We start from the raw sequence: 14,910 nt of genomic DNA, 5'->3' as shown, positions 1-14,910 counted from the left end.
GTTATATAATTATGTACTTGCTGTCAGATGCTTCATAATAATATTAACCAATGCCATCTCAAACTATCCTGACTGGTAAGATTCAGTTGCTCTAAAGAGACGTCTGTAAACACAAGTAATTAAAAAGAATAGTGATCTAATGTACTTCATCTAATGCTAGTCTACAGTATATAAAACCACAGATGTAATTAAAACATTACTAACTGCCCTTGTTGCTTAGTTTCACCACATTGCTTTACTGCGATGCAAGACTTTTCAGAACCACGTATAATGTTTTAGACTATATGTGTGTGTGGCCTGTGGAAATTATACATTTCTGCATCCAACAATTCTTGTGGAATACTGCAATGCATATGATTACATCTGTGCAGTGTAGAAAAAAAAAATGCTAAGTGTATCTCTTTGTTAGCTGCATTGCGCCTATGCTTTCTAATCTGAGAAGGGCAAAGTTATCTCTTTTCCCTGCTTAATTTGAGTCGTATGGTAAAGTGTGTGTGTGTGTGTGTGTGTGTGTGTGTGTGTGTATGTCTGATCTTCTTATTCTTCTTTCAGCTTTTTCGCGATTAGGGGTCACCACAGCAGATCACCTGTCCACTCATGATTGGCAGTGGAGTTTTACAGTGTTGAGTTGCCAGCCCGGCGCCCAAACTTCCACAGAAGGCACACACATGCACACACTCACACCTAGGGCCAATTTAGAGTGTCCAATCTACCTACAGCATGTCTTTGTGATGTGGGAAGAAACCCACGTGACCACAGGGAGGACATGCAGACTCCACACAGAAGGCACCCCAGCTGAGAATCGAACCGGAGAACCTCTTGCTGTGAGGCGGCAATGCTAACCGCTGCACCACCGTGGCCACCCTGCGTGTGTATATGTCTGATAGAAAACGCAAAAGTACATACAACACTCAGTTTATGAAAGAAGGAAACTAAACAGTATGTGCATGTGCCTTACAGTTCATTATCATGTTAATACATCACAGTTTAAGATTAGGGATGACTAACAAGCATATACAAAAGATGAATATAGTACAAAATGAACAGTGAAGTAAAGAGTAGATCTTAGGTTAATGTGTAGTAAATAAAAAAAGAAGGAGAATTAAAAGGCACAGACTGAGATACAGTATGTGCCAGTTGAGACTACAGGTGCTATTCCTAGTTACTTTTGCAGCAGCAGAACTCATGCTAATCAGATGGGACAAGCTGAGGTTTGCCAAATGGATGTGGTTCTTACTCCCACAAAGTATACATGATACTGAGTTGTATCACTATCAAATTTATATGACTAAAAATAAGTCAGCTGAAAAGTTTCTACAGATCCTCAGTCAGATGCTACACCACAATGCACAAGTAGGTACAGAAGCTACTGGCAAGAAAATACACAAGCAAAATTTCACTGCTCCAAGGCACATGAAGACAGAGCCATATGCATGTGTAGACACAGTAACACAGACAGATAGATGTGTATTTTATATATGTATATATAAATATCCATCTATAGCTATATATATATATATATATATATATATATATATATATATATATATATATATACATGTATATATTTATAGTTATAGATGCCTACGGGTTATGCAGAGGCAATGTGAATTGCATTCTACCCCACTATAAGACAGGCTACATGGCAAACATGTCGTTATTTATTTATTTTCAGTTCCTTAGGTATTTCTACAGTAGTAGCAGTATTAAGGTACAGAGTTTCTGTATTCCTAAAGTGGCCTTGATATGTAGGAATTTGCGGTATTCTGCTATACTGTTCTTTGCACTGTTTATAAATTGATTGTTTTTTTTTTTTTATTTTATTTTCTAATTTTTCTTCACTTTTTAATACTTGTTATAATTTTCCAGTACAGGTCATGGTTGTCTCTATAAAAAATATTTTTTGTGAGTGTAACAGCATTTTTAATAGGTGTGATTTTTGCTTTTCTAATTTTAGGATGTTGTACCAATTTCAAGCTACATTTTACCATATAGCTGTTGGGCTTAGGAGTTACTCTACATGGTTGCTTCATGAGGCTAGCTTTTGAGTTTGCATTCTGGAGTAGCACAGCGTAAGGATCGAGGCTTCATTTTGGTGCTTGAGCTTGAGTAAGTTTTAACAGAGGTCAGTTGCTGCCCAGGATGGCTTCAGATGTCAGAATGACTGTTTCATAGTTTCATAGTTTCATAGTTTAGTACTAGGCTATCTGCCCTGGGGCATTTGTAAGCCTAGCCATAGTGATGTGGCTTTCGCCACCCCATGAAATGGTACAAAAATGCACAGAATAGATTTAGAATACTGTGCCTCTGTCTAGTAATGACACAATGAAGGTCCCCTTATATAATAGAATTAGTTTACTGTGCCCCTGTCTAGTAGTGACACAGATGCTACCCCTGGGGTAAACTTACGATCTCCCATCCACTCATCAAGATTTCTCTTGAAGAGAGTCAGTGAGGGGCTCTGCCTAACATGAACTGGGATCTTGTTCCAGAGCATGGGAAGCATCTGGGTTATGAATCTATCCCTCCAGCATGTCCTATTCATACTTGTGCCGAGGTTTAAGTCTTTAGCTCTCGTGGTCCTGATGGATTTGGATTTTTGAGGTGGAGCGTATCCATCAGTTCCTGAGTGGACATGGCCTTGTACGTCAGGCAGAGATCACCTCTGAGCAGGCAGTATGCTACTGAATAGAGCTGGAGTTTCTTTAGTCTGGCAGAATAAGACATATGTTGGAGACCCTTGATCCTCTTGGTGAGGTACTTTTGTGGTCTCTCCAGCTGTTGCAAATGCCGGGTGAGGTACATACCAAATGGGGCATTGTACTCAATCATGGGTCTGATGAGGGAGGAGTATAGGGGTACAATGACATCCTTGGATCTGGATGTGAATCCCTTCATGATAAGGTGTGCAAGGTAGAATGTTTTTCTAACCACTTTGGCAACTTGGGTGTCAAATGAGAGGTCGCTGTCGACTTGGGTCCCTAGGTCTCTGATTACTTTTTCCATACTCAGTGGGTTGCTGTCTATGTGATAATTTGTGGGTACTTTGTTTTCCCAAAGGGGATGACTATACATTTTTTGGCATTTAGTTTAAGGCCATCACTCCAGCATCAGTTGTCCGTTTCTGTGAGGCCTTTTAGTAGGATGTATGTGTCCACTGATGTATCAACTATGGTGCCTAGTTTGCAGTCATCTGCGAACTTTGTCAGCCACAACCCTCCCATGTTTGCTTTAACATCTGAGAAATAAATGCCGAACAAGAGGGGTCCCAGGACAGATCCCTGTGGGACACCACTTGTGACTGGCTTTGAGTCTGACATTGCTCCAGCAATTTTAACTTTATGGGTTCTGTCCTTTAGCCAGTTTGCAACCCATCTAGTGACATAAGGGTTTATGTTTAAGCTGTTGAGCTTATCTATGATGCCTGAGTGGGGTATTGTGTCGAAGGCCTTAGCCAAGTCCAGGTAGGCTGTATGGACTGCTTTGCCCTCATCAATGGCTCTAGTGACTGTTTCGAAAAAGTCAGCTAGGTTCAAAAGGCAGGATCTGCCCTTTACAAAGCCAAACTGTGTGGGGTCAAGTGTCTGTAGGTCCCCTATGTCTCTGTTTATGAGTTCCATAATGATTCTTTCCATAGCTTTGCAGACCAGGCTGGTTAAGCCTATGGGGCGGTAGTTCCCAGGGTCTGTAGAGGTACCCCCTTTGTGGAGTGGGACCACTGTTGCTGTACGCCAGTGTTCAGGTACATATCCTGTAGTAAGGCTAAGGTTAAATAGCATTTTTATGTGCGGGTTTAGCTCCTCTTGGAGTTCACGTAGCACGCAACCCAGGATACCGTCAGGTCCCATTGATGCTGTGTTTTTAGCTTTGTTGAGGGTGGTTCTCACTTGGACATCTGAGATGACAGGGAGATTACATTCAGCTGGGATAAGTATTTCTTCTTTTGGGGGTGAGGGAGGGGAGAAATTTGCACTGAACCTGTCAGCCAGAATGTTGGCAATATCTGTGGGTCCAGTGTATTTTTTGTTGTTGTGAACTAACTCTGAGCATATCTGAGGGTTTCCGCCCAGGTTTCTAACATAGCTGAAGAAGCTTTGTGGTTATCTTTAGTGTCCTTAGCGATTTTTCTCTCAAAGTTGGCCTTGGATGTTTTTATGAGAGAACGTAGTTTTCTGCTAGTGTTGATCAGAGATGTCTTCCCTTTATGGGATTTTGCTCTGTCGTGCAGTAGCTTCCTTCTTTTGTTATACAATTTGTTAATGGCTGAGGTCCACCAGACAGGACGCTTGCCTTTGGTGGAGCGGGACTTGGATTTATTTGGGATTGCATGATCCATGCATTCTTGGAGATGTCCATAGAAAGCATTTGTGAAGGATTCGGCATTGTGGGATGTGGTATTGACTGGCCCAGTGGGCTTAAAGGATACCATCTCAGTCTTAAGAAGAGTGAAGTCTGCTTTTGAGAAGTTTTTCACTGTGGTCTTTTGTGCTGGGGGTGGAGGTGGGATATGTATATCCAGGGTGATTAGTTTGTGGTCAGATCTCACTAGTGAGGGGTATACTGTCGGTGTGGAGCATTTTGTCCCCATGTTTGTGATGATCAGGTCTAGTATATTATCTCCCCTAGTGGGAGAGGTGACTAGTTGTTCCAGTGCATTTGAATTTATGAATTCCAGGAACCTTTGGGCTAGGGTGTTAGGGCTAGAATAATGTACCCAATCTATGTTTGGGTAGTTGAAGTCTCCCAGTATGATGGTATTGTGTGATACATTCATATCCTCCAATGTCTTCAGGAAGGCTGAGTTGGGTTCCTGAGATTGGGAGGGTGGTCTGTAACATGCTACCAGTTGTATAGCAGTTTTGCCTATGGTTAGTTGCACCTGTATGGTCTCTGATGCTTCATGTGCTGCTACTAACCTGGAGGTGTGGGTGTCCTTGATGAATATGGACACTCCCCCTCCCTTTGTGGTTCGGCCTGGGTTTTGGGGCTGAAAAGCATGATACAAGGTATAGCCTGGTAGCGCTGGGGTGCTCTCAGGAGCCTTGAACCAGGTTTCAGTTACTGCACAGACGTCAATGTTCTCCATACTGAGGAGTGCATCGAGTGCCTGCATCTTGAGATTTAGACTTCTGGCATTGAGCAGCATTACCCTTAGTTTTTTTCCATTTTTGTTTTCTAAGGGGTGGGTTTGTCTTTTGAGCCTTGCCTAAAAAAGGCACAATGGGGGTGGCAAGAGCCTTAGCCAATATCCGGAAGCCTAGTGGTGACAGGTGCAAGCCATCCCTTGCGAAGCAGCGTGGCTTGTCCAACATGTCATCCCAGGCAGACAGACATTGGATCCCCTTAGAATAACACCAGTACTTGAGCCAATTTTTAAAGCTGATCATCTTGTCTTTGTATTGTGGCATCATTCTTGGTGAGGGCAAGATGCTGCTCAGGGTCAGGGTCATACCAGCCTGGGCTACATAATCAGAGAGCTCCTCTATGTCTCTTTTCATGTAGTCCAGGGAGGTACGTCTCAGGTCATTCACGCCAGCATGGACAATGAAGGAGTCATATTTGTACTTGCTTTGGAGTGACCTGAGTGCGTGTGTTATGTGGCGGATCCTAGCTCCCGATAGGCAGCTCACAGTCACCCTCTCCTTGTTCAGCCTGGTAAGCGAGACATCAGTGTGTCTGACTATAGAGTCACCTATTACTAGTGTATCAGGCATGGTTTTGGCCTTAAGGGCTGTGATTGATTGACACACTGATTTATTGAAGTATGTGTGGCATGCGTTTTGTTTTGAGGTGGTGGATTTTTGGATGTCTGCTTTGGGAGCCTCTGTTGTTTTGGTAAGTTTTTATTAGAGCTCCGAGTATGTCTTTGTGTTTTTATGTGTTTGGTTTGCAATTGTGGTAGGTCTATGTGGGACTGGGTTTGTCGTGTGTGTGGTTACCATCTCCTCCTGTCTGGTCATGCCAGCCCTGAGTTGAGAGAGTTCAGCCTCCAGTTTGGCTATATAGTTGCATCTCTCACATGTATTTGTGTTTGTTGGGAGGAGGAGAGGGTTGTCTGTGTACATGAGACAATTGTAGCATTGTCTCAAGATACCCAGATTAACCAGCTGAACTGGAGAGGACGCCAGTAATCTACCACTCGACATGCTAGAACAGTATAAGGGAGTGCTGTGCCTTTAAGGGAAGTGGATATTCACAGGGGTGGTAGGTAGATGTAGTGCTTACTTAGTACGAGAGTGCTTACTTAGTAGAGAAGTTTTGAGAACAAGTGCTAGGCTTATAATATAGCGAGTAGTCTGATTATACTAAGAGTAGAGCTTCCTTAAGGGAAACTTTGAAGAGCAGACTTGGCGGAGCCAGAAGAAGTTTAACCTTGTTTAACCGGCGCTGCGCTATGCGCACAACCACGCAAAACCATGCAAATGCGGATTTTAAACAGGGATCTTCAAAAGAGCTAGAAATGGTCCAAAACAACCAATTATTACAGCTCTTGTGCTGAGGTCACTTCCTACAGGGACAGGTAGGCTGCTCAAGGCTCTCCACTCCCACTGGTGAGCAAAGAAACTTCCTTCTAGCCAAGTAAGGTAATGGACAACACAGGAACTACACCACAGCCCAGAATACAGCAATGCCTGTAAACTGGTCTAAACTAGTCGAGGAGAGGCGGGAAAACAAGGATTATTTTTTTGTTTTTTTTTGTTTTTAGATAGAAACACACAGAAAATGCACAAACAGTAATAAATCAGTTACACAGGCTAGCACACTTTAGTGGGCAGCCTCAAAAGTTAAATTAAACAAACAAACAAACAAACTTTCGATCAAATTCGACTAAAAAGTAACTTTAAGTGCAGATTTTAAAATAATGCAGCAAACAGCTAAAAAAACAGTTTAAGCTTGTTTAGGGTAAGCTAGAGATGCTATTTCAAGTAAAAAAACAGCAAAGATACTTAAATCCAGAAAGTAGTCGCTTTTCTGAGTTCTCTGTAGCTAGGACCACTCTGCAGGACCACGAGGAGCTTGTCTGAGTAGTATAGCCAGAAAAAAACGCCCAGAGGCGGATTTTAAACAGGGAACTTCAAAAGAGCTAGAAATGGTCCAAAACAACCAATTACTACAGCTCTTGTGCTGAGGTCACTTCCTACAGGGACAGCTAGGCTGCTCAAGGCTCCCCACTCCCACTGGTGAGCAAAGAAACATCCTTCTATCCAAGTAAGGTAATGGACAACACAGGAGCTACACCACAGCCCAGAATACAGCAATGCCTGTAAACTGGTCTAAACTAGTCGAGGAGAGGTGGGAAAACAAGGATTATTTTTTTGTTTTTTTTTGTTTTTAGATAGAAACACACAGAAAAATGCAGAAACAGTAATAAATCAGTTACACAGGCTAGTACACTTTAGTGGGCAGCCTCAACAGTTAAATTAAACAAACACACAAACAAACTTTCAATCAAATTCGACTAAAAAGTAACTTTAAGTGCAGATTTTAAAATAATGCAGCAAACAGCTAAAAAAACAGTTTAAGCTTGTTTAGGGTAAGCTAGAGAAGCTATTTCAAGTAAAAAAACAGCAAAGATACTTAAATCCAGAAAGTAGTCGCTTTTCTGAGTTCTCTGTAGCTAGGACCACTCTGCAGGACCACGAGGAGCTTGTCTGAGTAGTATAGCCAGAAAAACGCCCAGAGGCGGATTTTAAACAGGGAACTTCAAAAGAGCTAGAAATGGTCCAAGACAACCAATTACTACAGCTCTTGTGCTGAAGTCACTTCCTACAGGGACAGGTAGGCTGCTCAAGGCTCCCCACTCCCACTGGTGAGCAAAGAAACTTCCTTCTATCCAAGTAAGGTAATGGACAACACAGGAACTACACCACAGCCCAGAATACAGCAATGCCTGTAAACTGGTCTAAACTAGTCGAGGAGAGGCGGGAAAACAAGGATTTTTTTTTGTTTTTTTTGTTTTTAGATAGAAACACACAGAAAATGCAGAAACAGTAATAAATCAGTTACACAGGCTAGCACACTTTAGTGGGCAGCCTCAGCAGTTAAATTAAACAAACAAACAAACAAATTTTCGATCAAATTCGACTAAAAAGTAACTTTAAGTGCAGATTTTAAAATAATGCAGCAAACAGCTAAAAAAACAGTTTAAGCTTGTTTAGGGTAAGCTAGAGAAGCTATTTCAAGTAAAAAAACAGCAAAGATACTTAAATCCAGAAAGTAGTCGCTTTTCTGAGTTCTCTGTAGCTAGGACCACTCTGCAGGACCACGAGGAGCTTGTCTGAGTAGATAGTTGGGTGATTTCCTGATGCATGCTTAGAAGATTGATGTTTAAAGTTAGTGCATAGTAGAGTAATGTGGAACGATTTTGCTCTTGAGCATATGTAGTAAGTGTATTTTACGACATGTGTAAACCTATTTAAGGAAATAGTTCAATTAAAGGGATTTTGCACAGTTCTTTGTTGAAGAATTTGCTTATTTATGTTTTATATGTGTGCAGTTCCTAGATACAGTTCCTTTGTAATGGTGCTAACATTGTTTTTAATCCCATTTTTTTATTTTATGTATTTTTTGATTTTGGAAAGATCAGTATACTTTTATGGATTACATTTTAGTCTAAAACCACCCATGCCCTTTTTCTATTGAGGAACCACGTTGTTCCATTCAGCTTGTAAAACTGAATTCATATCAGAGTCCTGCAAAGATGCAACAGAAATGCCATAGGTATCTCATGCAACTACCTCTTTCATCACTCCTGAGAAGGAGCCAGGGGCGATGATAAGCTCCTACTGAGGGTAAAATAATTTTTCTGTATAGACATACAGGAAATATAATATGAAGCATTTTGGCCTGATATATCTAGAAAAATGTCTACACATTATTTCTTATGAATGATTTTGTTACAGACTGAAGCAAAGTAATTCATATTTTAGTTCCTGCTTATAGTTAGACACTCCAAACCATATTCCCAATGTCTAAAGTAGACAACCAAAAAATCATATTCTTTGTCCTTGAGCATCAATAGGCTATTCCACAGAGAACAGAATGGCCTGGGTGAACTGAAAAACTATTCTTCCTTGTAGGAAATACATTATCCATAGGTTGTATATATTGCCTCTTGATCCCTATGGATATATTTTGTATAAAGTAAGCCATTCATGATCCATCATAAGAGATTCTATTCTCAGTCATGGGGAGGAGATTATTTAATCTAATGAAATTCATAATAAAAAAGGCAACCTGGTATCCTGCTAGTCCAGATACTTCAAACATCCACTATTGATAGACAGACGTTTGATTTACCTTGGAGATTTATTTGTCCTGCTGGCCAGTGGCTGGTGAATGGGTGTGATGTTTTTCACCCAGTCTCATATATGGCATTATTTGCAGAGCTGGGGGTGAGCTGCCTTCAAAATCTCCAAGACAGCTGTTGAGTTTTCGACCAATTTGCTGCTGTTAGCCCTACGACCAGGTTAAGGTGACTGTTAGCTTGTTATAGTAAGTGTTTAATATGGTAGAACAGATTGGGTTAAGAGCAGTTTTGTTGCCACTATCAGTTTTGTGTGTGTGTATGTGTGTGTGTGTGTGTGTGTGTGTGTGTGTGTGTGTGTGTGTGTGTGTGTGTGTGTGGGTGTTTATGTGTGTGCATGTGCATGCTTGTGCGTGCGTGTGTGTGTGTGTGTGTGTGTGTGTGTGTGTGTGTGTGCTGCTCTATGGGTATTTATATACAGACATGTCCACAGTGGTTTATGGCAAGGACTCCCTTTTCAGGCTTAGGGTTTGGACTACTCATCATTTTGTATCAGTCTGTTGAAGGTGGTTTAGGTTTAGTAAGTGATTAAACCTCAAGCTGCAAATGTTAACTATGAGTACTGGGTTAGTTTTCTATACTGCTGGATATATAATAGATATATTGTCAGAGCAGGTTTACTTAGCCATTAGGGTTCCAGTTTTGCATTAGCTGTTCTTGGAGTAAGTATGTGGCTGTTTGTTGATTACCTCCTTTTAGATCAATGTGTGTATATACCTTTTAGAAGCTATCCAAGGGTTTGCCCAAGTGTATAAATACTGAGCACGTGCAAGCTAGACTGCCATTTTGTAATAAGCTGTTGAGATGTAAGCATGTATGTATATAAGATCTCTCTGTTAATCAGTTCACTTATATTTTATGATGCTGCTATCCATCCTGATGTCTTTCTGTGTATTAAAGCATCTAAATGAAATACCTTGCCTGCTTGTCATCTATGTTAGAGAGGGATGAGCGACATATTGTCAGAAGTAGCATGTCTAAAACGACTTGAGTCCAAGATGGAATCCAAATTCTTCAGTTTGAATTCAATGAGCACTCAGTTGGAACTGGAGGAATATAAATGAGTGAATCATCCCTACAATGTGCATACTTTGCAAAACAAGGTCAGAAACAAATTTCAGATGTTAAAACTTGCTCAGCACTATTTTCATTTGCAAAATATGAAATGAGGCATACAGAACATTCTAAATGATATTCGCATAAAGCGGTATGTCCAATATTGATAAAAATATTCAAATTACTACAGAAAATGTTTGAAATAAAGTCCAAATTGCATAAAATGAATAAAAATAAGAGGATTAAACCTCAAGCTGCAAACATTTTCGCTAAGCACATATTTTTCATATAATCAAAGATATCCAAGTTATCAGAAGTGTATAAAGTGTTCACATGTGTGTGCAATATTACATTAACGTTATTTCACAGAATACAGCCATTACATAGCATATTTCAAAATGTACAGTACTTCGAAGAGTTGATTGTGCATTTGAATGTTATTACAAGCTCACAGAGCAGTTTGTTTGTACATAATTACAAGGCCATATTTTTAGTGTGTCTCTGTATAATTTGTGGGCATGGCAAATGGATTTCAAAAACCCACTACCCTTGTATTTGACAGTAATATTCTGAGAAATGGAGAGTGTTTGAACAAGAGTACAACATTTTCATACAGGCTGCATTTCCTGATAAAGATGACCATACAAGGGCATTTATTCTGCTTAATTTAGCTGGGTCAGATGCCATAGAAAGGGAATATTAATTTGTGTATGCACCTACTATCTATACAGGAGAGGGGTAAAATCATCATATTGGTGTACCGGCTGAGTCAAGGAAGGACTCAGAGTGCTTGAAATGTACATTTAGAGAAATGCGTAACCCCCAGACAAATGTTACAATGGAAAGGCTCTTATTTTACACAAGGGACCAAAAGCCTGGTGAAACTTTTGTAGCATATATAACTGACTTGAGAAATAAGGATAAAACTTGCATATTTGGTGATTTAAGGGATGAGTTGACAAAGGACAGACTTGTGTGTGGTATTAAATATGATGCTGTGAGAAAGATTTTGCTTTGTGACAGTGCTTTAACTTTGAATAAGGCCACGAGCTCACAGCAAAGCACACACATATGCTTACAAATGAGAATAGCTCTAGAAGGCGCAGTGATAAGGCTCATGTTGATAGTATGTAGCATGCAGTTAAGAGAAACAGGCCCGAGCACATGGCAGCAATGGTAGCCCCTGCAGCACCCTCTGCTAAACCCCAGAACTTTCTAGTAAATTCCAGAGTTCGCACAGTCTCAGTGAAGCATAGGAGAAAGTTAGCAAACTCAAAGCATGGGCCCCAAACTACTTTCCTTGCCAATTGTCATAATTGTGGTGGAAATCATAAATCTAAAAGGGAGAAATGTTTAGCTTTTGGTCAGCGATGCCAAAAATGTAATAAATGGAATCATTTCAAAAGGTTTTGTAAATTAAAAGGCCCACATTCTTTTATTAAAAGGGAACATTTTAAGAAACAAGTTGATCAATTAGAGAGCTGCAACCCTATTCATTATGTGGATGGTGTGTCAGTGCTTCATAAAACAGTTAATACAGTAGATTTATGGGCAAAGTATGAAGTATTTTGTACTATTCGGATAAATGGCAAACCCATAGAGCTCAAAGTTGACACAGGTTCCAAGTGCAATGTTACTTCAGCAGAAACATTTGCTAGAGTGAGTCATGGCGAAAGGCTTGAATTGGCAAGGTGTGTGAACCTTGCTTCTTATCAGGGGCGGCTTGTGGCATCTGACTGTCGGACTGCAGCCCCCTCAGCTAAAAAGAAAAAAATGAAAAAAAAAAAAACCTTTTGTTGTATGACAGTAGCAGATGTTTTTTTTTTTTTGTTTAAATGCGAAATTCGAGTCCGACTCGAAGTACGCTGCGATAAAGACTTTAACCGCCTCGGGTTGCGGCGGTTTAAATAAAGACTTTTTTTTGTTTTTGCTGCAGTCCGGTGAGGACATTGAGGCATCATTGTGATGCCCAGCAGTCTATGCGGTTCCAAACCGCATAGAACTGAAAGGGGTTCGGACTGCTACGTCCGCAGGCAGTGCAGGCACGTACATGATGTGCCTGGCCTAAAATGCTGCTGATTGGTTGTCGCTCTCTTCCCGGGCTTTGTGTGCTGGGAAAAGAGTGAGGATCAATCAGTTAGAAGACAGTGTGGACTGATTGAGTCAATTGCAAGGGAAGGATTCATTTGGAATTGGATTTCTATTTTTTTTTTTTTTTTTTGGGCAGCCTATACTTTGTCAGCTCAGCTGTAGCCTGTGCTGAAGAAGACAGAAGAACAAGAACTGAAGAAACAAGTAAAGAGTAGAATAAGAAGAAGAAGAACAGAGGAGAGTAAGAGAAGAGTAGAGTACACTACACTACAGAGAGTTTTCTTCTTGGTGGTGGTAATGTATATTATTTTTTATTGTCCTAGCCAGCTGCATCTTTTATTTTTAACTGTCAATTTGTTTATATCTGAATGAACATAAAACGTGTTCATGATACATAGATTAATTTCATTTAATCCTGACAGCTGCCATGAACATTACTGTGTAGACTCTTCAACTTAAAAAAAAAAAAAAAAAAACACTGAAGTGTCTACAGTGATGTTCATGGCAGCTGTGAGCTGTCAGGATTAAATGAAATTAATCTATGTATCATGCATTGCCTTGTGTGTAAGCAAATCAAGTTAAAAAAAAAACACTGATTTGCTTACACACAAGGCAATGCATGCTGTTAATAAAATGAGTGAAGTGTGTAACAAAACCAAAACTGTTTTGTTGCATGCTTTAAAACAGAGGCCTGAAGTAAAAAAGAAAACCACTTGGGTTAACTAAAAAACAGAGGAAAGTTATGCAACTGAAGTGTGTGTGTGTAATGCCCCAGTTAACAAATGGTGGTGGATAGAGATACTCAGGCTTGAACCCTGTACCTTGTATGGTGTTGTTAAGGACCTGAATTCCCTACCCACCACCATTTGTAAAAAAAATTGCAGATTTTTGCCTCATATTTTATCTGATCTGTTCCTCATAATATCTGTGGTTTCTAAATATTGCAATGCTTGATATTTGATGGTACACTGGTAGCATTGTTGCTTTACAGCTGCAGGTTCTTGGGTTTGATTCTTGGCTGGGGTGCCTTCTGTGTGGGGTCTGCATCTTCTCCCTGTGTTTGTGTGGGTTTGCTTTTGTGTCCTCCCATGTTATAAAGACATGTCTGCATTATTTCTTCCTGGGCCTCTGCTGAAAATAGTTTTTTTGTTCCAAGTCAGATTGCCTGATTAACAAATGTTAAATAAAATTGACAGGCATTTGAATTTCAGACTTCAGGTTTATTATGTTTAATCCCTTATATATTTGATAGTGCAGTGGTAGCATTGTTGTCTTACAGCTCTAGGTTTTCTGGTTTGATTCTTGGCTGGGGTGCCTTCTGTGTGGAGTCTGCATCTCTTCCCTGTGTTTGTGTGGATTTGCTCTGGTGTCCTGCCATTTTACAAAGACGTGTCTGCAGTATTTCTCCCTGGTCCTCTGCTGAAAATTGTTTTTGTTCCATCAGAAGTAAAATTGACAGGCATTTGAATTTCAGACTTCATATTCTTCAGAAAATACATAGTAACACTTTTGGGACTGTATTACCCCATTATTGGCTTTGTCCAGGTTTTTTGTGCTAAGGTTGACAACTATGGCAAGAACTGAATTCACTGAATATGCCTGAGGGCTCTATTCCCTCATTATTGGGTTTGTCCAGGTGTTTTATGATAAGAGGTTGACAGCTATGGTGAGAACTGAATTCATTAAATGATAGCCATTTAAGTTAGAGTCTTCCTCTCTTTCACAAAGCAGCTGATTTGGCATAGTGGTATGTTGCTCTGACTGTTTTGCACAGGGACATTGGCAGTAAAATGTATGGTGGTAACACAGCATTTTTCATTCACAAAGCAGGTGATTTGGCATAGTAGTATGTTGCTATGACTCTTTTGCACAGGGACCTTGGCAGTAAAATGTATGGTGGTAACACAGCATTTTATTCTAGCAACTTTTCCAAGATTATACAAGCAATGTTTAATGTGTCCCTGGTTTTTGGCCGTTTGACCCCCCCCCCCCAATAAATTTGGCTTTTTCCAGATTTCTTGTGCTGCGAAGTTGAGATGCAGTTGAGTATTGAGTAGATTTTACAAGCAGCTGAGAGCTGCAGGGGAAGAGAAGTTTAGTGCTGCTTGCATTGTTAATAGTACAACAGGTTGTGTATTTGCTTTTGATACAGAAGGTTGTTGGTTCTACTCCCACAAGGAGTGAATGCTGCCATACTGAAAAACTTAAGGTACTAACTTTGAGCCTGTTATCAGTTTGCCATCCATTCATTTCTTATTGCAGTATTACTAGCTTATTTTTAATGTAATATAGGCAATTTATTCCTCAGCAGTATCAGACACTTTATTTTTCAATGAAATCATGAAATATAAAGGTGTTTGCTAGCAGCAACATCTTCATTAGTTACAGATTTATTTAATGTGGAATTTAGATAAATTTTTTACTTCTTCAAAGATTGTGCATATTTACTGATAATG

The sequence above is a fragment of the Protopterus annectens genome, chromosome 1.part2 (genome assembly GCF_019279795.1).
Source record: "Protopterus annectens isolate FY-2018-M chromosome 1.part2, PAN1.0, whole genome shotgun sequence".
In the NCBI taxonomy this organism is placed as follows: domain Eukaryota; kingdom Metazoa; phylum Chordata; order Ceratodontiformes; family Protopteridae; genus Protopterus; species Protopterus annectens.
The sequence above is the reverse complement of the archived record's forward strand: the minus strand, read 5'-3'. Positions refer to the sequence as shown.